The following is a 24,408-nucleotide window of genomic DNA, read 5'->3' as shown; positions in this document are numbered from 1 at the left end:
ATTAATTGTGAAATTAAGTATTGCTGCAACCATTTTCCACAGCAATCTGGCCACATCTATTATGATGAAAAGTTCATGTATAATTTGATGCAACAATCCAAGCCCTATGGATGTACCCCATAGGAAAAAATGCATCAATACATCAGATTATATATAGGAAGATATCAATTGTGGCAGTTTTAGTATTAACAAAAGGGAGGAAGAAAGGAAGGAAAGAAGGAAAAAATGAGGCAGAAGGAAGGAAGGAAGGGAGAGAGGGAGGGAAAAAATGAATGGTTTCATAAATTATGATATATCCCTACCATGGAATATCGTGTAATTACTAGAAAGAAAGAAAGGTATGGAGGGGTTTCTAGTCTGTTTTGTAAAGTGAGAAAAGCAAGATTCACAGGCATTTATAGATAATTATCCTATTTCTGTAATACAAACTCTGAAAATGGCCTACATGTGTATATGTGCTATACATGTATATATAGACATGTACACTTATATATATTTATATGTGTTTATATATTATATACTGTGCATGCACATACACACATATGTATATATGATTGAGTGCATATTTATAGAGAAGATAGAAGGGTTTACACCAGGTTATTGACCATTGTTATCTTAGGGTAGAAAGTTGGAAGTAGGAGATGTGGGGAAGAGGGAGGAAAGGGATAAAATATAATTGTCTATGATAAAAACAGTACATATGATATATAGTTACATAAAAGTATGGGTTTATATATAATTCATATGTATAATTCATAAAGATACTTATGAAAAATGTTCACTGAAGTGTTGATTATTATGTCAGGAATAGCCTAATTTTAGGTGATTTTAAACCTTTTTCTTATATCTTTTATTATGTAAATTCTTTACAAAAATTCCTTTAAAATTTTAAAATATAATTTTAAACATAAAAATAATGAGCTATATAAACTATAATCCATTTGTAGTGCATACCATTACATTTTGGATTGTAATTTGATTTCTTTGATTATCATGAACAATATTTTTAACTTTTAGATTATATGGCTAATGTTTTATTGTTGCTCTTTACTGAGTAATAGAAATAGATATTTTATGATTAAATTTTTTAAATTAAATCTTTCTACTTACTTTCTATTTGGATTCTTCTCTTCATTCGGTGATATTGTATCATTGTGATATATATTTTCTGGCTTAGGTTTAAAACAGGTAAAATAATTCCACTTAGATTAAGTGCATTACCATTAGCAAATCAATGCTGTACTTTACAGTATATTTCAATTTTATAAATCTTTATTTTATAGAGAACATAAGGTAAACTAATATTTTTGAGTTCTGTTATAGTCTCAAAAACATTAGCTTTGAGAATAGAAGGTCACATGAAAATATGAATGGTTATTTTTCTGTCTTGTTCTAGTCTCTACTTTTGCCTGTTGTAGTGTTTTTTTTTTTTTTTTTTTTTCAGTATGCGGGCCTCTTACTGTTGTGGCCTCTCCCATTGTGAAGCACAGGCTCCAGACGCACAGGCTCAGCAGCCATGGCTCACGGGCCCAGCCACTCCTCGGCACGTGGGATCTTCCCGGACCGGGGCAGGAACCCGTGTCCCCTGCATCGGCAGGTGGACTCTCAACCACTGCACCACCAGGGAAGCCCTGTTGTAGTGTTTAATCCTAACATATAGATGCCATCACTAGACTTATGATTCTGCTTACTGATATTTCTTTTTCATTGGTTTACTTTAAAATTTTGTTCCATGACCATCTCATTGGCAATAATATATTTCAAAATATTCCATCTTTTTAATTGCATAATATTATTTAAAGGGTTAAAATGATGTTTTTTTTTTTCTATATCTGAGGAGGTAGAAAGAATTATAACTACGACACCAGGTCAGATCCGTATTAGATTTTAATGTCCATGTTATCATAACTAGCACTTGAATATGAAACACTGCAGTATAAAAATGATTTGGTGTAATTAACTAAAAGAAAAGAGGCCACAGAGTTGAAGCTATATCACTCCATCTTAAAATCTGATATCTTTACATGAACACAATGATCAGTTTACTGAGCTCTTGCAGTCCCACAGTGACCAAAGCTCAACCACTGGGGAGATAAATGTTTTCAATTATTCAAGGATTCACTGGAGACCCTGTGAAGCAGAGAACAATTAAGAAATGTATAGATTTAAAGCATAGAATAAAGAACACTAAGAATCAAGGATAAAAAAGACAAGGAGTTAATAAACCCCAAGCACTAAAAACGTCTCCATTTTATCCCAGCTTGGTTATCTGTCTTTTTATATGTGATCTACTAATTCCTATTTATAAACTTTGAAGTCACCAACTACTGATGCTGAGTATTCAATACTTATTGATTCCTTGATGCCAGAGATGTCTAAGCTAAATACTGTAAACCTGTAAACCCTTATAAATACCTGAACAAAGGTGGATTAGTATAGTTATTTTGTTTATGTATGGTGAAACTGTGATGTAATCATATTTTGCTCTGGAAATGGAAAAGAGCCAACCATATATTACTATCCTGATGTAGAAATACTACTCAATTTTTCTCTATATGTTTGTGTAACTACAATTGTTGTAACGGTTGTCACTTTTAAATATTCTGCTATCATTATTTTGAGTTTCTACTGGAATTCTGTTCAGGTTGGTATTGGTTATCCATACTGAACATGGTTAAAATAATGGAATCCTAAAGAGAAGAACTTCTGCTTTTTAAAAAATAATAGCAGAAAGCCAGTATTGTATGCCTGGCCAGAGCTTCTTATTCAATTCTATTTTCAGACTCTGATTTACATGAAAGGGGCCATTTTCTGGCTAATGAAATGGATTAGGAAGCTATTTCCTTCCAATTGAGTATGTGATCAATACTCACATATCCATCCTGAGAAAATTCTCTGCTTTTTTTCTTCTTTTTTTTTTTTTTGCATTGTTTTTCTCCAACCAATACTAAAAAACTAATATCAGTGAGATGATGCAGTGAAACTAAATAGAATAAAATGTAACAGAATAAATACAATATAGATTCATTAAAACATATGAATAAAAATTTTAAGTGGTAACTTTAGAGATCTTTAAACTTGGAGGAGCTTGTAGAGATAGTGGAAGAATACATGTGTGTTTGTGTGTGTGTATAACTCTAGTTCTTACCATGTTTACCCATTACTTCCAAAAGCAAATACAATTTCTACTATTAGATGAATGCCTGTGTTCTTATTTTGATCAATAGTGATTCCTGATCATATACAGAAAATTTATCACATATCAGTATCAATAACCACAATAAGCACAAACAAGTAATTGCCTTTGATGTGGTGTTTAGAGCATATAAAAGTGCTTTCTTTGAGCATTGATAGCTGTAGCTAATTTCCTTCTCTTATTTTCCTTCATTCTTTTTATACAACAATCATACCTTTCAAATTTCAGCACTTATTCATGCTTTTGATAATTTTCTAGTGTAAATTTAATTGGTATTGTTTAATATAGCTCTGGTGGATTTATGCAATCTAACATTACTTAGATTGCATAAATCCACCAGGGATATAATTTTCAAGAAAAGTATCTTCTTGAATAAAATATCATAATAAAACTCCATTAAATCCAGAGAAAATCACTGTATTAACACTTGATTTTTATTTGTGTCATTATCTTTCTATTCTTGAAAAAAATGTTTCCAAAGTTGGCATTTCCTCCTTACTTTCAGTGTGCCTTTAAAATGTTATATTGTCATAACGTTTTCTTTAATTGCCAAAAGAGTAACAAAAATTACAGTTTATTCCTATGACATTTTTATAAAGTAATTTAAGGAGTATAATTTTAGAAGGATGATTATTATTAACACAATGTTATCTACAGAACAAAATGTGTTATTAATACCCTTGTATCATATATATCTTTTCAACACAGTGACTAGAAATAGATGTATCCTGGGCTTTATAGGATCATTTGATGGGAAGCTCAAAGATTTTGTAGTCTGTCTCCCTACAAGCATGTTTTGATGATTACTTCATAAAGATGAGAAGAAGAGGTGAAATAGGAAATTTAAATTATAGCTCTATAGAATAAGCAGTAGAAAAGCTGATTGTTAAATAAATTTTATTTTTATAGGATGTCAGATTTGTTTACTTCATATTTCAGATCAGCTTTTTGATCCTTAGTATTTTTAAAGTCTACACTATTTTAAATGTTCAACATTTTATATTTGTGAAACATAACCATAACATTTTTATTGAGCTAAGTAAAGAATATTAAATGCAGAATACTCATTTTGTTTACTCTAAGGAAAAATAAATTTTTGAGTTGTTGGTGTAGAGTTAATCTAACAATCCTGATAAGTTAGCACTATTTAACCAATCTAGTCAATATAGTCTTTTTCATACAATATTTATTAAAACTATCCTATATATTTAAAAAGTTTTTATATATGATACATATGTTATATAGCATATAGGCAGTTGAATGTACATTTGCAGAGGAATATTCTGATATCTACTTACATGAAATGTGTTTGGACACCACTAAATGTATAATATTTGAACAATGAAGAAAAAAAACAGTCTAGCAGAGGGAACAGCAAATGCAAAGGGCCTGAGTTTGGAGGAAGCAGGGTAACTTTGTGGAACTAAACTAAAGCCCATTTAGCTAAACCCACACAAAATGTAGTTAAATTATTTGGGCTTGTGTGTTGGGAAGGCATATCACATAAGACTTTATATGCCATACTGAGCCTTTATCCTGAGGGAAATACAGGGTTTCTAAAAGGCATTATGAAAAGACCTCATAGAATCCTATTTGCGTTTTACAAAATCACTGTGGTTGCAATGTGAAAAATGTGTTAGGGTTGGGGGGGTCAACATGGGTGTGGGGACACCAGTTGTAAGGCTATTGCATTTGTGAAAAGTAATGTTTTAGGAGAGGGTACTACCTCGTAAAACATTATTTAGGAGGTAAAAATCACTGACAGAGTGATGGATTGGATATGGAGACTGCACCAGAGGTAACATAGGTAATTCCTATGCAAGTTTTGTCCTACACAGCATATAAGTCTCAGTATTAGAAACTACTGTGAATCATGTTTTTCTGTTTCTGTTGATTGCTCCAATATTAAAGACAAATTGTGGCCCACCTCCAAAAAGTGCATAAGACTTGAAGGCATGAATTTTGTATACTGACCTCATTACTGTCTCCATTTGCTTTTGCAAATTTTGTTTTCTCTTTGCATCATTTTTCTAACTTATATTAAACATACATTATGGCTTCCTGAGTTCTTTGAATTCTTGTAAGCCACCTTAATCATTTTTTAAATAATATATGGCAAAACTAAAGGATACAAATTAAATTTAAAAATTTTAATGGATTAATTGAATTTCCAATAAAATGGTAGCAGATAAAATAGAATATTTATTAAAATATTAGTTAGTTAAACTGGAAAATAAAGGTAGTAATTCAAAATACTTATCAAATGATTGACACTTCCACTACTCTCCCCACCATATTCCTATTACTAATAAATCCTGACTCTTGTAATTAGATTTCTATAGCAGTATCATTAGGACATTCCACCATGTATTATAGTTTAAGAAATAGTTAATGATTATACATTACATGCCATGGAATTTCTGGACACTGGAAATTTAGAAATTAACAGATTATGGTCTATTCCTTAGATATTTTAACACCCATAGAGAAATTTTAGAAGGACACTCTAAAATTAGTGATAATAATTACCATAGTAGCAGCAGTGGCAGCAATTTCCTACCATGATGTACACTGGTAAGACACCATTAAAATTGGCTAAAAATAAGCAGAATTTTGAAGTCCTGTAGACCATGAAAATCTTCTTGATACTTATAACTTAAAAGTTGGTTAATCGGGTTTCCCTGGTGGCACAGTGGTTGAGAGTCTGCCTGCAAATGCAGGGGACACGGGTTTGTGCTCCGGTCCGGGAAGATCCCACATGCCGCAGAGCAGCTGGGTCCGTGAGCCATGGCCGCTGAGCCTGCACTCCGCAATGGGAGAGGCCACAACAGTGAGAGGCCCGCGTACCGAAAAAAAAAAAAAAAAGTTGGTTAATCAATTGATACCTATCTGATGGGAACATTTTACTGGTATTCCAGAAAGCTCTGTTCTCAAGTTTATTGAACATGTTTACCAATGTCTTGGATGAAGAAACATAGGAATGCTCTTTAGCAGTGGAAAACATGTAGCTAGGAAATACAGAAAAATGCAGGATGATATGTCAGTACTCACAAATGTCTCCATAGAAAATAAATAAATATAAATCTAGAATAGAGCATACACAGTTTAGTAGTAGTATGTGTGGAACAAGCTTGAAGGTTTTATGTGGTAGTTAATTTGATAGAAATAACTATATGATATAATTACCAAAAATTTGATGTATTCTTTGGCTACCTTAAGGTGAAATAAAAAGAGTATTATTTTAATCTTCTCAGACTGCCATAAAATAGTCATAGACAGGGTGGCTTAAACAAGAGAAATTTATTTTTTTCACAGTTCTGGAGATTGGGAAGTCCAAGATCAAGGTGTTGGCCAAGGTCATTTTGGTTCCAGGTATGTGCTTCTTTGCTGTGTCCTCACATGGAGGAGAGCAAGAGAGATAGCTTTCTCCTGTTTGGTCTCATAAGGACACTAATCCTAGTGGATTGACGTCTCATCCTTATGACCTCATTTAACCTTAATTGCCTCCATAAAGGCCCTATCTCCAAATAGAGTCACATTGGGGGTTGGTCTTCAACATATGAATTTGGGGTGCTGATATAAACATTCAGTCCATAACAAGTATTTTGCCTGAGGTCTGTAAAAGCTTATGTGGTTGTGTTACAGAAAATATTGTTTCCAGTTTTGGACCCCACATTTTAAGAAATATGTAGATAAGTTTGCTGTATTAATAAGAGAGCAACTGAGATGGTGATTAGTCTAGAAATTGGAACAAAAGTGGAACAGATGCAGACTAAGTGAAGTTTAGTTGAGAAAAGTGATTACTGTTGAAGAGAAGCAGCAACAGATTTGGATGGGCTGTCATGAGGAAGATACATTTTATTGAATGTCCCCACTATATTCTAGGAAAACATCAGTGTGCTAGATACTTCAAGAAGACAATGTCACTGAATACAGAAATCTTCAATTCTATATGCAGAGCCATCCGAAGAAAAAATGTCCTATCTTGAAAAGTATTGGCCTTCCAGTAATTTGAGATATTTGAAAATAGGCTGGATAATTATTTTGTCAGAATGATTTAGTAGAATTAAAATATTGGAGGGAAGTTCCCATATTTTGATGTTTGGTTTCCTGATGCTGGCTTTATCTTTATTAATATCTTTGAAAATTTCTTTGAGCTATCTACTCATTAAAATTTTAAGATTTTTGAGGACAACTATTATATTCATAATTAAAATTTTATACCTATACAGGATGCATTATAGTGCTAGGTATATCTATATATGCATATTTCATTCAAAAACTCATTTGCAAGTAAATTGAGGTGAAGTTTTAATTTGTAAATAGAATAAAACAAACACTGAGAATTGATCCAATTTGAAAAGTTTCATTAATGTTAAGGTCACTTTATGAAGGTTATTAAACTATTTCAAAAGAAGATTTATTTCAAAATTTGTTAAAGAATGATTAGGATCAGATTCCCCATGAAATGTGAAATTCGTTCTTTCAATCTAGTTACTCAAAAGTTGATAGTGGCAACTTTCTTGATTAGAATGTGATTTTCAGACATTTTGAAACAAAGTGATTCTATGAAATAAATATTTGTATAATTGGATGTAGAAATAGATTAACATTTAGAATGTCTATTTTCTCCAGTTCATGTGTCCCTGCTTAATAAGGCATCTGAAATGAAGCTGCTGATGATAAAGATTTATACTTTTAAAGGTCTAAGAGATTCAGTGAATGAACATGAGAGATTATCTCACTAATATAAGCCACTTAACCAGTCCTAAGATATTTATTTATTTATGTATTTATTATTATTATTATTATTATTATTATTATTATTTTGCGGTACACGGACCTCTCACTGTTGTGGCCTCTCCCTTTGCGGAGCACAGGCTCCGGATGCGCAGGCTCAGTAACCATGGCTCACAGGACCAGCTGCTCCGCGGCATGTGGGATCTTTCCGGACTGGGGCACGAACCCGTGTCCCCTGCATCGGCAGGTGGACTCTCAATGACTGCGCCACCAGGGAAGCCCTAAGATAATTACTTTAAATGTTCATATATAAGCATTTATTATTTATGGTATACTTTATTTTCCCAAATTTATCAAGGAATAATTGACAAATACAATTTTATACTTTTAATGCATATGATTTCACCATTTATCTATATTTAAACAGATAGATATTATATAGATATTCCCTTTCATATATAAATATGTATGATTACCAAGATTAAGATAGTAACACATCTATCATTTTAGTTAACTATATTTTTCTTTTTTTGGTGAGAATGATTAAGATCTACTCTCAGCAGCTTTTAAGTACACAATATCTTGCTATTAACAATAATCTCCATGCTGTGCATTTGTGTATTAGATCCTCTGAGTCTATTCTCCTTATAATTGAAACTTTGTACCCTTTGGCCTGTATCTCCTCATTTTCCCTTCTACCTAGCTCCTGGAAACCTGCATACTATGTTTCTACAAAACCAGCTTTTTCCCACATGTAAATGATTATGATACAGTATTTTTCTTTCTCTACTTATGTTATGTCACTTGGCATAACACTCTTCAAGTTCATCCACGTTGTCACAAGTGGCAGAATATCCTTCTATTTTTGGCTGAAAAATATAACACATTTTCTTTATGAATCCATCCACTGAAGGACAATTAAGTCCATATCTTGTCTACTGTGCATAATGCTGCAGTGAATACAGGTGTGCAGATATCTTGAGATCGTGATTTTATTTTCTTCAGATATATACCCAGGGTTGGGATTGCTGGGTCATACGGTATTTCTATTTTTAGTTTTTTGAGGATCTGCTATACTGTTTTCCCTTATGGCTGTACCAATATACATTCCACAAACAGTGTATAATGATTCCCTTTCTCCACGTCCTTGCCAACATTAGTTATCTCTGTCTTTTTGATAATAACCATCCTAACAAGTGAGATATGACATTTTATTGTGGTTTTGGTTTGCATTTCCCTTCTGACTAATAATGTTGAGCACTTTTTCATATACCTATTGGCTAACTGCATGTCTTCTTTGGGAAAATGTCTATTTTGGTACTTTATTCATCTTTTAATTGGATTATTTACATTTTTTGCCATTGACTTATATGAGTTCCTTATCTATTTAGTATTTTAACCCCTTACCAAGGCATATGGTTTGCATATATTTTCTCCCGTTCTATAGGTTGCCTTTTCAATTTATTGACTGTTCTCTTTTCTGTACAGAAGCTTTTTAGTTTGATGTAGTCCCACTTGTTTACTTTAGCTTTTGTTACTTGTACTTTTTGTGTCTTATCCAAGAAATCTTTGCCAAGACTGAAGTCAAGGAGTTATTTCACAAAGTTCTCTTCTAGGAATTTTACGGCTTCTTACATTTCAGTCTTGATCCACTTCAAGTTAATATTTGTGAGTAGTGTAAGATAGGGGGTTAATTTTATTATTTTCTATGTAAATTACCAGTTTTCCCAGCACCATGTATTGAAGAGATTATTATTTTCCTATTGTGTGTTCTTGGCATTCTTGCCAAAATTAGATTGACTGTATACACATTGGTTTATATCTAGGCTCTCTTCTGCTCCACTGATCTATGTTTCTATTTTTATGCCAATAACACACTGTTTCAACTACTATAACTTTGTAATACATCTTAAAATCAGGAAGTATGATGCCTCTAGCTTTGTTCTTTATTCTCAAGATTGCTTTGGCTATTTGGGGTCTTTTGTGGTTCCATACACATTTTATGATAGTTTTTTTTCTATTTCTGTGAAAAATGCCATTGGAATTTTGAATAAGGATTGCATTGAATCTGTAGATCACTTTGGGTTCTATATACATTTTCAAAATACTAATTCTTCCAATATAAGAAAATGGGACATCTTTCAATTTATGTGTATCTTCTTTACTTTCTTTGATCAATGTCTTATGGTTTTCAGTGTACAGGTCTTTCACCACTTTGATTCTTGCCTTCTTTATTTCTCTTCCAGATAGCTCATTGTTAATATATAGGAACAACTGATATTTGTATGTTGATTTTGTAACCTACAACTTTACTGAATTCATTTAGTAGTTTCAACAGTTTTTTTGTTTGTTTATTTTGTTTTATTTTTTTGTGTGTGCAGTCTTTAGGATTTCCTGTATATAAGATCTGTAATCTGCAAACAGAGATACTTTTATTTCTTCCTTTCCAAGATGGATGCATTTTTATTCTTGCTTGACTGCTATGGCTCAGACTTCCAGTACTATGTTCAATAGAAATGGTGAGGGTGGACATCCTTGTCTCCTTCCTGATCTTAGAGAAAAAGCTTTTAACTTTTCACTGCTGAGTTTGATATTAGCTGTGAACTTGTCATATATGACCTTTATTTTATTGAGGTACATTTTTTCTATACATTTTTCTAATTTGTTGAGGGTTTTTAATCATGAAACAATGTTGTATTTTGTCAAATGATTTTTCTGTATATATTGTGATGATCATATAACTTTTATCCTTTATTTTGTTAATGTGGTGTATCACATTGGTTGATTTGCATATATTAACCCATCCTTGCATCACAGGGATGAATCCCACTTCATTATGGTGTATAATCCTTTTAATATGCTTTTGAATTCAGTTTGCTAGTATTTTGTTGAGGATATTTGCATATATGTTCATCAGGGATATTGGCCTGTAATTTTCTTTTCTTGTGTTATCCTTACCTGGTTTCACTATCAGGATAATTTTGGTCTTGTAAAATGAGCTATATCAGAAGGCAAAAATAGACAGCAATGAAATAATAGTAGGGGGTTTCAGTACTCCACTCTCAACAACAGGTAGATCATTCAGACAGAAAATCAATAGGAAATAATTGACCAGAACTACACTTTAGACCAATTGTGTTTAACTGACATATACAGAATATTCCATCCAGCAATAGCAGAATACACATTTTTTTCAAGTGCACATTCTTCAGGATAAATCTAGATCACAAAACAAGTATTAACAAATTTAAGATGATTGAAATAGTATCAAGCATATGATTGATATGATTAAAGCAAGCATATGATTTTCCAACCATAATGATATGAAACTAGAAATTGATAATGGGAAGAAAGCTGGCAAAGTAACAAATATGTGAAAATTAAACAGTACACTGCTGAACAAGCAATGTGTCACCAAAAGGAAACAAAAGAAAATTAAAAAATCTTGAGTTGTACAGAAATGGAAACACAGCATACCAAAACTTATGGGATTCAGCAAAAGCATTTCTAAGCAGGAGGAAGTTTATAAATGCCTTTATTAAGAAAAAAGAAAGATCTCAAACAACCCATCTTTATACCTCAAGAAACTAGAAAAGGAGAACAAACTAAGCCTAAATTTTGCAGAAGGAAGAAAATAATAAATATTAGTGCTGAAGTAAGAGAAATAGAAACAAAGAAAGACAATAGAAATGATCAACAAAACAGTTGTTTTTTTTAAAGATAAACAAAACTGACAAATATTTAGCTAAATTAAGAAAAAGGGAGATTTCTTAAATTAATAAAATTATAAACATGTGAGGAGACATTACTGACACCACAGAAATACAAAGGATCATGGAAGACTGTTATGATCAATTATATGCCAACAAATTAGACAACTTAGAAGAAATAAACTCCTAAAAACACACAACTCACCAAGACTGAATCATGAAGTAATAGGAAATTTAAACAGACCAAAAATAAGCAAGGAGATTAAATCAGTAATCAAAAACTTCTCCCCAAAAAAGTCCAGGACAAGATGATTTTATAGGTAATTTCTATCAAAAATTTAAAGAAGAATTAATATCAATTATCCTCAATCTCTTTCAAATAATTGAAGAACTCCAAACTCCAATACTTCTAAACTCATTATTTACAAATTTATTTATGTATAGGGTTAGAAAAAGCATAGTCTATACATTTTGTATGCATGGGCTATATGATAAAGTTGTCACATGCTACTCTGAAAACTATAAAACATTGATGAAGAAATTTGAAAATGATATGAAGAATTGAAAAGATATACCATATTCTTGGATTGGAAGAATTAACATTGTTAAGACTTCCATACTACCCAAAGCAATCTACAGGTATAATGCAGTGCCTCAAAAATACCACAACATTTTTCACATAACAAGATCAAATAACCTTAAAATTTATATGGAACGTCAAAAGACTCTGAATTGCCAAAGCAATTTTGAGAAAAAAATCAATAACCAAGCCGGGGGTATTCTGCTCCCTGACTTCAGACTATACTACAAAGCTACAGTAATAAAAACAGCATGGTACTGGTACAAAAACAGCCACATAAATCAATGGAACAGAAGGCCCAGATATAAAACAATACAAAAAGAGACTCACAGATATAGAGAACAAGCTAGTGGTTACCAGTGGGGAGAGGAAATAAGGGAGGGGCAAGATATAGAGGTATGGGATTAAGAGGTACAAGCTACTCTGTATAAAATAGATAAGCTACAAGGATATAATGTACAGAACAGGGAAATATAGCCATTGTTTTGTAATAACTTTAAATGGAGTGTAATCTATAAAATATGTAATTGCTCTATTGTACCTGAAACTGAGATAATATTGTACCTCAGCTCTACTCAATAAAAAATAAAATAAAAAAATAAAATTGTCACCCACTACTAGTAAACTAAACTATATTTATGTCATTTGAATGCCTTGTTCCTATTATTCATGTCTTACTTTATAGGTATTAGTCTAATTCAATTTATTGGAAAATGTAATTTATAAACTTAGGTTGTTTGTAAGAAATGATACTGCAGTAATTTGGTACTTTTTTTTTGCAATATATGTAAGACAGTTTTAGAGTCTGATTGTGATGAAGGCATATAATTTCTTTATATATTTATTGAGTCTATTATAATTAGTCCTTAGAATACTATAATCCATTTCCTGACAATGCTATTTCATTTTGGAAACATGTTCAGGAAATATTGTTGCATGAATTTTGGAAGATCAACTTCTTCCACATCAGGAGCATAATATGGATGAGATCAATTAATCATGTATAAAGCAATTATTTTAAGAACTAGTTTCTCCGAGGTAACTGTTTGTAAGCTCTAGGACAAGAAACTGAAATATATAGAGAACCTATATATAAGAAAACCATATTACCCCAATAGCACATGTACATAATTAACACGAGTATATAAAAATACATACATAAAAGTGTTTCATTTCACTAGTGATAAAAATGTAAATAAAACTTATAAAGTTGCTTTCATACTCATAAAATTGGCACATTTTTTAAACTTAATATTCAATACTGGTGATTTTATGATGAGAAAAATATATCACAAGAGAGAATATAACCAGTATAGGTTTCTTAATTATTCAATTATTTATTCTCCTTTCATGATCCCCATACTCTTTTATAGTAAATAAAGAACCAGAAGTCAATATAACTTATGTGCAGAAATGCTTTTCTGTTTTATCTGTGATAAAAAATGTTGGAAAAAGTCACCCAAATGTTTAATGGATAGATAAATTATTATATATCAATTCAAGTCAATATTATGAAGTCTTTGAAATTATATTTATGAAGGTCATTAATGATGAAAAAGTGTTTATGATATAATGTTAATTTTTTAAAAAAGAATAATTTGATAGATCACAAATAAAAATAAGGTGCATAAGAAAAAAGAGACAGGAATTAAAGATTGTCAAAGTGCCAAAAGTGTTGGTCCAAGTGATGAGACCACAGGTGTTTATTTTTTTCTGAGTCTTTAAATTTTTATGTCTTTTGCAACATCCTAAGATGAACATTACTCTACCAATCAGGGGAAAAATTCGCAGTATAAACAGATAGTTTATACCAGGTTTATACTTGATAACAAGCTTCCACTAAGAAAAAGATGGTTTCAAAATTCAGTCTGAAAACTGAAGTATTTCTTAGTTTAATCTAGGTAGCAGAATTTCTTAAACTAATACAATGACTATATGTAAAGAAAAAGAATGAAACCTATGAAAATGAACCTGTACAAATGCATAAGTTAACTTGTAAATATATTCTAGAGATAATAATAATTTGTTAAATTTGGGGGGGGGGATCTGCTAAAAGTCTTGAAAATCACGACCTTCCAGATAGAGTAATTCTCTCAGTTTATTCAACTCTCTTCAGAAAGAAATTGCCTGATTTTGGATGACTAGCTTGGATGATTCTGGATGACAGAAATGTCTGTCTTGAGGAGACTCCAGCTTTTCTGTTTCTGTCAGCAAAGAACCTTCTGATTTACAATTTCTTATCCTGAGATCCCTTACTTAGTGGAAAGATGTGAGGCCCAGTATACTTCTAAAATATATGTTAAACATGAGAGGTACATAGGGAAAAATGACATAGTACTTTTCCTTACAGTGTTCTTAGGCAAGATACAGATGTATAAAGTTATAAAATATAACACAGTGTGATGACTACAACATTGGATTCATGTGTAATACAAGGATTGTAAAGAAAGGAAGTGATTAAATGTGTTAAGAGAACATTACATTACAAGGGAATTTTCCAGAAGAGAGATTTTCTAAGTTGAATTTTAAAAGAAAATTGGAAGTTTATCAGAGGATGGGTGATGTCAGTGGCATTCTCTGCCAATAAAGCTGATGTTTATAGACATGTATAATATGCAGAACTTTCAAAGCTGAAAGAAAGAGAATCCTCCTAGACGGAGTTATTCTATACAAATCCCTACTGGTAATTTAAAAACCGATGAGTAATATCAGGTTATGCAAGGTTGACTGGGTAGTCAATGTTAATCTTATCAAATTTGATCTATGCAGAAATACAGGTCAAATACAAACTCAAAAGCTAATTTGGTTTTCTGTCTCTCTGAAAGTGACACTTTTGGTAAGTAGGTCAAAAGAATTATTATTTTTTCATTTACTTGATTAGACAACATGGAGATTTTAATGTTATAGACAATATGAGGGGAGATGAAATGTCATGTGAGTTTATAATAATGTGTTCAAGAATATTCTAATTAACTAAAAATAAAAATAACAGGATTTTGATCAGAAATATTCAGTATTTCATACGTTTTTTAATGGTAAACATTTTTTTAAATTTTATTTATTTGATTTATTTATTTTTGGCTGTGTTGGATCTTTGCTGTGCATGGATTTTCTCTAGTTGTGGCAAGCAGGGGCTACCCTTCATTGTGGTATGTGGGCTTCTCATTGCAATGGCTTCTCTTGCTGCAGAGCATGGACTCTAAGTGGGCAGGCTTCAGTAGTTGTGACATGCAGGCTCAGTTATTGTGGTTCATGAGCTCTAGAGCACAGGCTCAGTAGTTGTGGTGCATGGGCTTAGTTGCTCCGTGGCATGTGGAATCTTCCCAGACGAGGGTTCGAACCTGTATCCCCTGCTTTGGCAGGCAGATTCAGAACCACTGCACGATGAAGGAAGCCATATACATTTTTTAAAAGTAATTTTCTCTCAATTTTATTACCCATTTTTGGAATGAATGCAGTAACTTCCTTTAAACTTTCCTTTTATCTTTCTTGAAAAAAAAACACAGCTGTTAAATATAAATTATGAACCATAATTTGAGTTGATTCAAATGAATGTGCCATATATCAGGGGAGTTTATGATAATTTCCCACAAATTTTAAAACTTTTCTGAAATTCCCTTAATGATACCTCAAAGAGATTCCTAATAAAACTCCAGAATTACAATGAATTTACTTTTTTAAAAAAACCTGTTATTGGAGTATAGTTGATTTACAATGTTGTATTAGTTTCAGGTGTACAGCAGTGATTCAATTATACATATACAAGTATCTACTCGTTTCTTTCTTTTCTTTTTAGATTCTTTTCCCATACAGGCCATTACAGAGTATTGAATAGTTTTGCCTGTGCAATACAGCAGATTCGTATTAGTTATCTATTTTATATATACTAGTGTGTATATGTCATTCCCAATCTCCCAATTTATCCCTCCCTCCCTTATTCCTTGGTAACTATAATTTGGCTTTCTACGTCATAACTCTACTTCTGTTTTGTAAATAAGTTCATTTATACCATTTTTTGTTTTTTAGATTCCACATGTAAGAAATGTCGTATGATATTTATTTTTCTGTGTCTGACTTAGTCCACTCAGTTTTACAGCCTCTAGGACCATCCATATTGCTGCAAGTGGCATTATTTTGTTCTTTTTTATGGCTAATATTACATTGTATGCATATACCACAATTTCTTTATCCATTCCTCTATTGATGGACATTTAGGTTTCTTCCATGTCCTGGCTTTTATAAATATTGCTGCAATGAACACTGAGGTGCATGTATCTTTTTGAATTATGGTTTCCTCCAGATATACGCCCAGGAGTAGTACTGCTGGATAATATGGTATTCCTGTTTTTAGTTTCTTAAGGAACATCCACGCTGTTTTCCATAGTGGCTGTACCAATTTACATTCCCACCAACAGTGTAGGAGGGTTCCATTTTCTCCACATCTTCTCCAGTACTGACTGATTGTAGATTTTTTGATGATGGCTATTCTGACCAGTATGAGGTGATGCCTCATTGTAGTTTTGATTTTCATTTCCGTAATAATTAGTGAGGTTGAGCATCTTTTCATGTGCTTTTTAGCCATCTATATGTTTTCTTTGGAGAAATGTCTATTTAGATCTTCTGCCAATTTTTGATTAAGTTACTTGTTTTTTTGATATTGAGCTGCATGAGCTGTTTGTATATTTTGGACATTATTCCCTTGTCCATTGCATTGTTTGTAAGTATTTTCTCCCATTCTGAGGGTTGTCTTTTCTTTTTGTTTATGGTTTCCTTTACTGTGCAAAACCTTTTAAGTTTAATTATATTCCATTTGTTTATTTTTGTTTTTTTTTCATTACTCTAGAAGGTGGATCAAAAAGATCTTGTTGTGATTTATGTCAAAGAGTGTTCTGCCTATGTTTTCCACTAAGAGTTTTACGGTGTCTGGTGTTAAGTTTAGGTCTTTAATCCATTTTGAGTTGATTTTTGTGTATCATATTAGGGAGTGTTCTAATTTCATTTTTTTTTTTACATGTAGCTGTCCAGTTTACCCAGCACCATTTATTGAAGAGACTGTCTTTTCTTCATTGTGTATTCTTGCCTCCTTTGTCATACATAAGATGATCATAGTTGTGTGGGTTTATCTCTGGGATTTCTATCCTGTCCCACTGATGCATATTTGTTTTTGTCCCAGTACAATACTGTTTTCATTACTGTAGCTTTGTAGTATACTTTGAAGTCAGGATTCCTGATTCCTGATTCCTCCAGTTCCGTTTTTCTTTCTCAAGTTTGCTTTGGCTATTTTGGTTGTTTTTTGTTTCCATACAAATTGTAAAATTTTTGTTTTAATTCTGTGAAAAATGCCATTGATAATTTGATAGGAATTGCATTGAATTTGTTGATTGCTTTGAGTAGTATACTCATTTCCACAATATTGATTCTTCCAATCCAAGAACATGGTATATCTCTCCATCTGTTTTTGTCGTCTTTGATTTCTTTCATCAGTACCTTATAGTTTTCAGAGTACAGGTTTTTGCCTCCTTAACTAGGTTCATTCCTAAGTATTTTATTATTTGTTGAGATGGGAAGTGGGATTGTTGTCTAAATTTCTCTTGATGATCTTTCATTATTGGTGCATTGGAATGCAAGAGATTTCTGTGTATTAATTTTGTATCCTGAAACTTTACCAAATTCATTGAGGAGTCTTAGTAGTTTTCTGGTAGCATCTACAGGATTTTCTATTTATAGTGTCATGTTATGTGCAAACAGTGACTGTTTTAATTCTTCTTTTCTAATTTGGATTCCTTTTATTCTTTTTCTTTTCAGATTGCTGTGACTAGGTCTTCCAAAATTATGTTGAATAGTAGTGGTGAGAGTGGACATCCTTGTTTTGTTCCTGATCTTAGATAAAATTCTTTGTTTTTCACCATTAAGAATGATGTTTGCTGTGGGTTTGTCATATCATGGCCTTTATTATCTTAAGCTAAGTTTCCTCAATGCCCACTTTCTGGAGAGTTTTTATCATAAGTGGATGTTGAATTTTGTCAAAAGCATTTTCTGCATCAATTGAGATGAACATATTGTTTTTATTCTTCAATTTGTTAATATGGTGTATTCCATCAATTGATTTGCATTTAAAGAAAACTCCTTGCATCCCTGGGATAAATACCAGTTGATCATTGTGTATGATCCTTTTAATGAATTGTTGGATTTGTTTGCTAGTATTCTCCTTAGGATTTTTGCATCTATATTCATTGGTGATATTTTCCTGTAGTTTTCTTTTTTGGGATATCTTTGTCTGGTTTTGGTATCAGGGTGATAGTGGTCTTGTAGAATGAGCTTGGGAGTGTTCCTTCCTCTGCAATTTTTTGGAAGACTTTCAGAAAGATAGGTGTTAGCTCTTCTCTAAATGTTTGCTAGAATTCATTGGTGAAGCCATCTGGTCCTTGACTTTTGTTTGTTGGAAGTTTTTAAATCACAGTTTCAATTTCATTATTTCTGATTTGTCTGTTTATATTTTCTGTTTCTTCCTGGTTCAGTCTTGGAAGAGTGTACCTTTCTAAGAATTCATCCATTTCATCCAGGTTGTCCTTTTTTTTTTTTTTTTGGCATATAGTTTCTTGTAGTAGTCTCTCATGTTCCTTTGTATTGCTGTGGTGTGAGACATAACTTCTCCCTTTTCATTTCTAATTTTATTGATTTGGGTCCTCTCCTTCTTTTTCTTGATGAGTCTGGTTAAAGGTTTATTTTTTCAAAGAACTGACTTCTATTTTCATTAATCTTTGCTATTCTTTTCTTTATTTCATTCATTTCTGCACTGATCTTTATTTCTTTTCTTCTACTAACTTTGCTTTTTGTTTATACTTGTTTCTCTAGTTGATTTAGGTGTAAGGTTATGTTGTTTATTTGAGATTTTTATTTTTTCCTGAGGTAAGATTGTATTGCTATAATCTTCCCTCTTAGAACTGCATTTGCTGCATCCCATAGGTTTTGGGTTGTCATGTTTTTGTTGTCATTTGTTTCTAGGTATTTTTTGATTTCCTCTTTGATTTCTTTAGTGGTCCATTGGCTACTTAGTAACATATTATTTAGCCTCCAGGTGTTTGTGTGTTTTTACATTTTTTTCCTGTAATTGATTTCTAATATCATAGCATTGTGGTTGGATTAGATGCTTGATATGATTTAAATTTTCTTAAATTTACTGAGGTTTGAGTTGTGACCCAAGCTGTAATCTATCTTGGAGAAGGTCCCATGTGCACTTGAGAAGAAAGTGTATTCTGCTGCTTTCAGATGGACTCTCCTATAAAGATTAATTAATCTTTCTCATCTAATGTGTCATTTAAGGCTTGTGTTTCCTTATTAATTTTCTGTCTGTTGTAAGTGGGATGTTAAAGTCCTCCACTATTAATGTGTTACTCTTGATTTCCCTTTTTATGGCTATTAGTATTTCTCATATATTGAGGTGCTCCTATGTTTGGTGCATATATATTTACATTCATTATATCTTCTTCTTGGATTGATCCCTTCATCATTATGTATTGTCCTTCCTTGTCTCTTGTAATAGTCTTCATTTTAGAGTCTATTTTGTCTGATATGACTATTGCTACTACTGCTTTAGCTTTATTTCAATTTGCAGGGAATATCTTTTTCCATTCCCTCACTTTCAGTCTGAATGTGTCCCTAGGTTTGAAGTGGGTCTCTTGTAGGCAGCATATATTATATATGGGTCTTGTTTTTGTATCCGTTCAGCCAGTTTCTGTCTTTTGGTTGGAGTATTTAATCCATTTACATTTAAGCCAGTAATCTACATGTATATTTCTATTGCCATTTTCTTAATTGTTTTCAGATTGTTTTTGTTGGTCTTTTTTCTTCTCTTCCTCTTTTGTTCTCTTCTGTCATCTTTTTTGCCTAGATAAGTTCTTTTAGCATTTGTTGTAAAGCTGGTTTGTTGGTGGTGAATTCTTTTAGCTTTTTCTTGTCTCTTAAGCTTTTCTTTCTCTGTCAAATCTCATTGAGAGCCTTGATGAGTAGAGCATTCTTTTTTTTTTTAACAATTTTTTTTTAATTTTATTTATTTATTTATGGCTCTGTTGGGTCTTCGTTTCTGTGTGAGGGCTTCCTCTAGTTGCGGCAAGTGGGGGCCACTCCTCATCACGGTGCGCGGGCCTCTCATTATCGTGGCCTCTCCCGTTGCGGAGCACAGACTCCAGACGCGCAGGCTCAGTAATTGTGGCTCACGGGGCCAGCCGCTCCGCGGCATGCGGGATCCTCCCAGACCAGGGCTCGAACCCATGTCCCCTGCATTGGCAGGCAGATTCTCAACCACTGCACCACCAGGGAAGCCCGAGTAGAGCATTCTTGATTGTAGGTTTTTCCCTTTCATCACTTTAAATATATCCTACCACTCCCTTCTGGCCTTCAGATTCTCTGCTGAAAAATCAGCTGATAGCCTTATGGGGATTCCCTTGTATGTTATTTGTTGCTTTTCCCTTGTTGCTTTTAATATTTTTTCCTTGTATTTAATTTTTGTTAGTTTGATTAATATGTGTCTCAGCATCTTCCTCGCTTTGTTTATTCTTAATGGGACTCTGTGCTTCCTGGACATGGGTGACTATTTCCTTTCCCATCTTAGGGAAGTTTTCTACTATGATCTCTTCAAATATTTTATCAGGCCCTTTCTCTTTTTCTTCTTCTTCTGGAACCCTATACTTCAAATGTTGGTGTGTCTAACATTGTTCCAGAGGTCTCTGAGACTGTGCAGACCTGGTGCAGGTCCACTGAGGTCAGGTCCCAGGACTGCAGTAGTTGTGCACCTGGACCTGCTGTGGGAGCTATGGAGGCAGCTCAAACTGTGATCCATCCCTACCCCCCAGAGAGCCCACAGCTGCTAAAGACAGACCCATCCCAGCTGCAAGAGCACTTGTTGTCTTTTCAGATATTTCACAGGCACTGAACTTAGGAAGCTGTCAGCCAACGTGTAACTCCTCAGTTCATGCAGCCATGAGGAAACATTTCAGCTCTTCTTCCTTAGTCACATATCCCCCGTGGCTCAGCTGTGGTTTCAGCCCCTCCTCTGGGTGAATTTCCTAGTGGGGAGCAGGTAACTGCACCTTCCTGGGACAGCAGGGCAACTCCTTGCACCTGCTGACAGATTTCCTAGTGTGGAGAGTTATCTGCACCCTCCCAGAACAGCAGTGCAGAACCTGTCACCCACTGGCAGATTTCCCAGTAGCAAGAGCTTTCAGTGTGACAGCAGGGTGGGTTCCAGCACACACTGATAGATTTCTCAGTCATGGAAGCTATCTGCACCCTTCAGGAACATCAAGAGCAGGTCCTGGGGACCATTGTAAGAATTCCCAGTGGTTGAATCCTTCCAAGCCTCTCTGGGTCAGCAGGGGTGGGTCCTGTTACCCACTGGTGGAATTTCTAATTTCAGGAACTGTCAGCACCCTTCCAGGTCAGCAGAGGCAGGACCTGGAGTCTTCCTGTAGACATGAAAGAGACAGGCAGTGCCCACTTCTGGAGCCCAAGATGGTGGCAGCGATTGGTGTTCATCCCCTGAGCTCCTGTAGGCCTGTTGCCTGGGGGTGCTCACAGAGAAAGAAGCTTTTATGGTGGTCCTGCTCCTCTCCTGGTGCCTCTCCTAATAATGGTGCTTTGTCTCTCTGGTGGTCCCAGGCTTCTTCTTAGTACACCCTCTGTTGCCACAGCCTGATCTCTTCAGGCTGCTTCTGTACAAAATCCTTGTCCTCTTCCTGGGACTGAGCTTCAGAGTCTGGACTTCAGCACCCGAAACCTAACTTCACCAAGAGGGGAATATCTCAGGTTGGGGCGAGCAGGGTAAAGTTCCAACCTGCTGTGCAGGTCACTCTCCATTTTTGCCTTCCACAAACTCGTTGATGCTCTCCCCTTTTATGCTCTAACCACACCCCCACCCCATCCAGTCTAATTTCTCCACTGGTGAGGAGTCTTCCCAAGGTGCAGGAAATCTTTCCTCCTTCACAGCTCCCTCTTTGGGGCATAGGTCCCATCTTGATTCCTTTTCCTCTTGTCCTACCCATGGAGGTTATTTTTTTTATCTTTTCAGACATCTGAGGTCTTCTGTCAGCACTCAGTAGCTGTTCTGTGTAAATAGTTCCACTTGTAGATGTATTTTCAATGTTTCTGTTGAGGAAGTTGAACTCTACTTCCTACTCTGCCACCACCTTTATCCCTCACCTATTTTGTAATAACTTTAAATGGAGAATAATCTATAAAAATATTGAATTACTATGTTGTACATCTAAAACTAACATAATATTGTAAATCGATTATACTTCAAAAACAACAACAAAAATTGTTCATGCTTATGTAAGAGCACAGGACACATAGTTTAAGAAAACATAGTTGTCTTTTCAGTGAAGTCTTTTGGAACCCATATCCCAATCCAAATGAATGGCTTTAATAATGCAATTTAAGCAAATTAGCAGGTAATAAAGAGATACTTTTAAACAGGGAGACACTTGCTGTCTCTCAAATTAAACACATTTTCTGGCATATTTATTCACAGGAAGATTTTTTTTATTATTATAATGCATGTTTTCAGTACTGATTTGTATTTAAAAGTATAGAGAACACTCAAATGAGTAAGTTACCATGCCTTTTTTTATTTTTCTTTGTCAGTGAAATGATCCCACCTTGAAAATTTTGAATTCATTGGCAAAGTTATTTTGTATTACCTTTAAATTTATCATTTAACATAGCAGAAAAGACACAGTCAACTCACCTGGCAGTAGGCACTGCAATATTTTTACTAGCATTTTATAAGAAATGACATATTCCAGTAGTAATTTCACCATGCCACCTCAATAATTACTGAACTAATCTATAAAATGCCAACAAAAATCACGTCAGGTGATTGTTTCTTCAGCCATTTAGAAGTTATTAATATGCTGTCAAGTTTAGAACTCAAGCTGAATTCAAAGCAAGTTCTTGATCTTCACATTTGCTCAGTGACATTATAAACTGGTGATTAATAGGTGAAATGTTCTATTTTCTTATTCCCTTTTATCTAAATCATACTCTTAATTTTTCTGTGTGTCTCCTCTGTTCTCTCTACACAACAAGACTCATGAGTTGTGCTGGCACTGAACTGAGTTTCCTAATTAACTCAGCTTCTGTCTATTTCTATATTCCAGTCAGAAGATGATAGATTTGGCTGAAATTTCAAAGATAGAACACGTCATTAACATTGATTTTTTGTAATCTGTAATAGGGTATTATGTTGGCATCCCTTCACTGAAATTCTAAATATGTGGATTAATCACAAAATGATATTCTTCAGAAATACTGAAATTACAATATTTTTATGTTTTTCATATATCAAAACTGCATTTGTGCTGTGTTCTTTCATTAAATTTTTTTTCTCTTGTAATTTGCTAAATTTCAGGCAATTCCTGGTTGTTGCTTTTCATAAATTTCAAAATAAAATTAAGACCTGCTTTTTTCTAAGGCATTGTTTCAGAATAATTGTGAAGTTAGGTATGTCCCTGACACTGGGACATAAATTAAGCTATTTATTAACCAATGAATATTTTGAAATTTCTACTTTAAGAAGACCTTAGAGGGATACAAAGAGATGTCAACTTTTTGTCCTCAAGGAGTTTATAATTTAGGTTAGAAGGAAATGCTCAGTCAAATGAAAAATCAATTAATAATAATGAGTTAACTTGGAATGCAATACTGGTTCAAAAGGTGTAATTGGATATTATACAACTGTTAAATGAATAGTGAAACTAAGGTTTATGTGGTCCAGTGAAGCTTCAAAGCACTTTAGCTAAACTTTGAAGGACAGCATTAAAATTTAGAGATTTTTGTAGAACATCCAGTCCTATGTTTCAATATCAGCACATAATCAAATAAATCTGATTCCCTCTTGGGGTCATCTCATTTTAATTTTCCCTTAACTGGCAATTCCAGAATACTTAACACCTACACATAGCATGGACAGTCCCCAATCCTGACATTAGTAACCATACCCAAGATGAGCTATAGTATTTTATCACTGACCAATTTTGCCCTTAAATGTCAATTCAAATTAAGCCATGGCTATCTGTCAAACTTTTTGATGGATAATTCAGGGGTTATAAAAATAAGTATTATATGGTTGTTATTTATATTTTCGTGTCTGGGAAAGATATTCTTTCAGATTTCCCCTCCCTGCT

This window comes from Mesoplodon mirus (assembly GCF_964341445.2).
Source record: "Mesoplodon mirus genome assembly, chromosome: 7".
NCBI lineage: Eukaryota > Metazoa > Chordata > Mammalia > Artiodactyla > Ziphiidae > Mesoplodon > Mesoplodon mirus.
The sequence above is the reverse complement of the archived record's forward strand: the minus strand, read 5'-3'. Positions refer to the sequence as shown.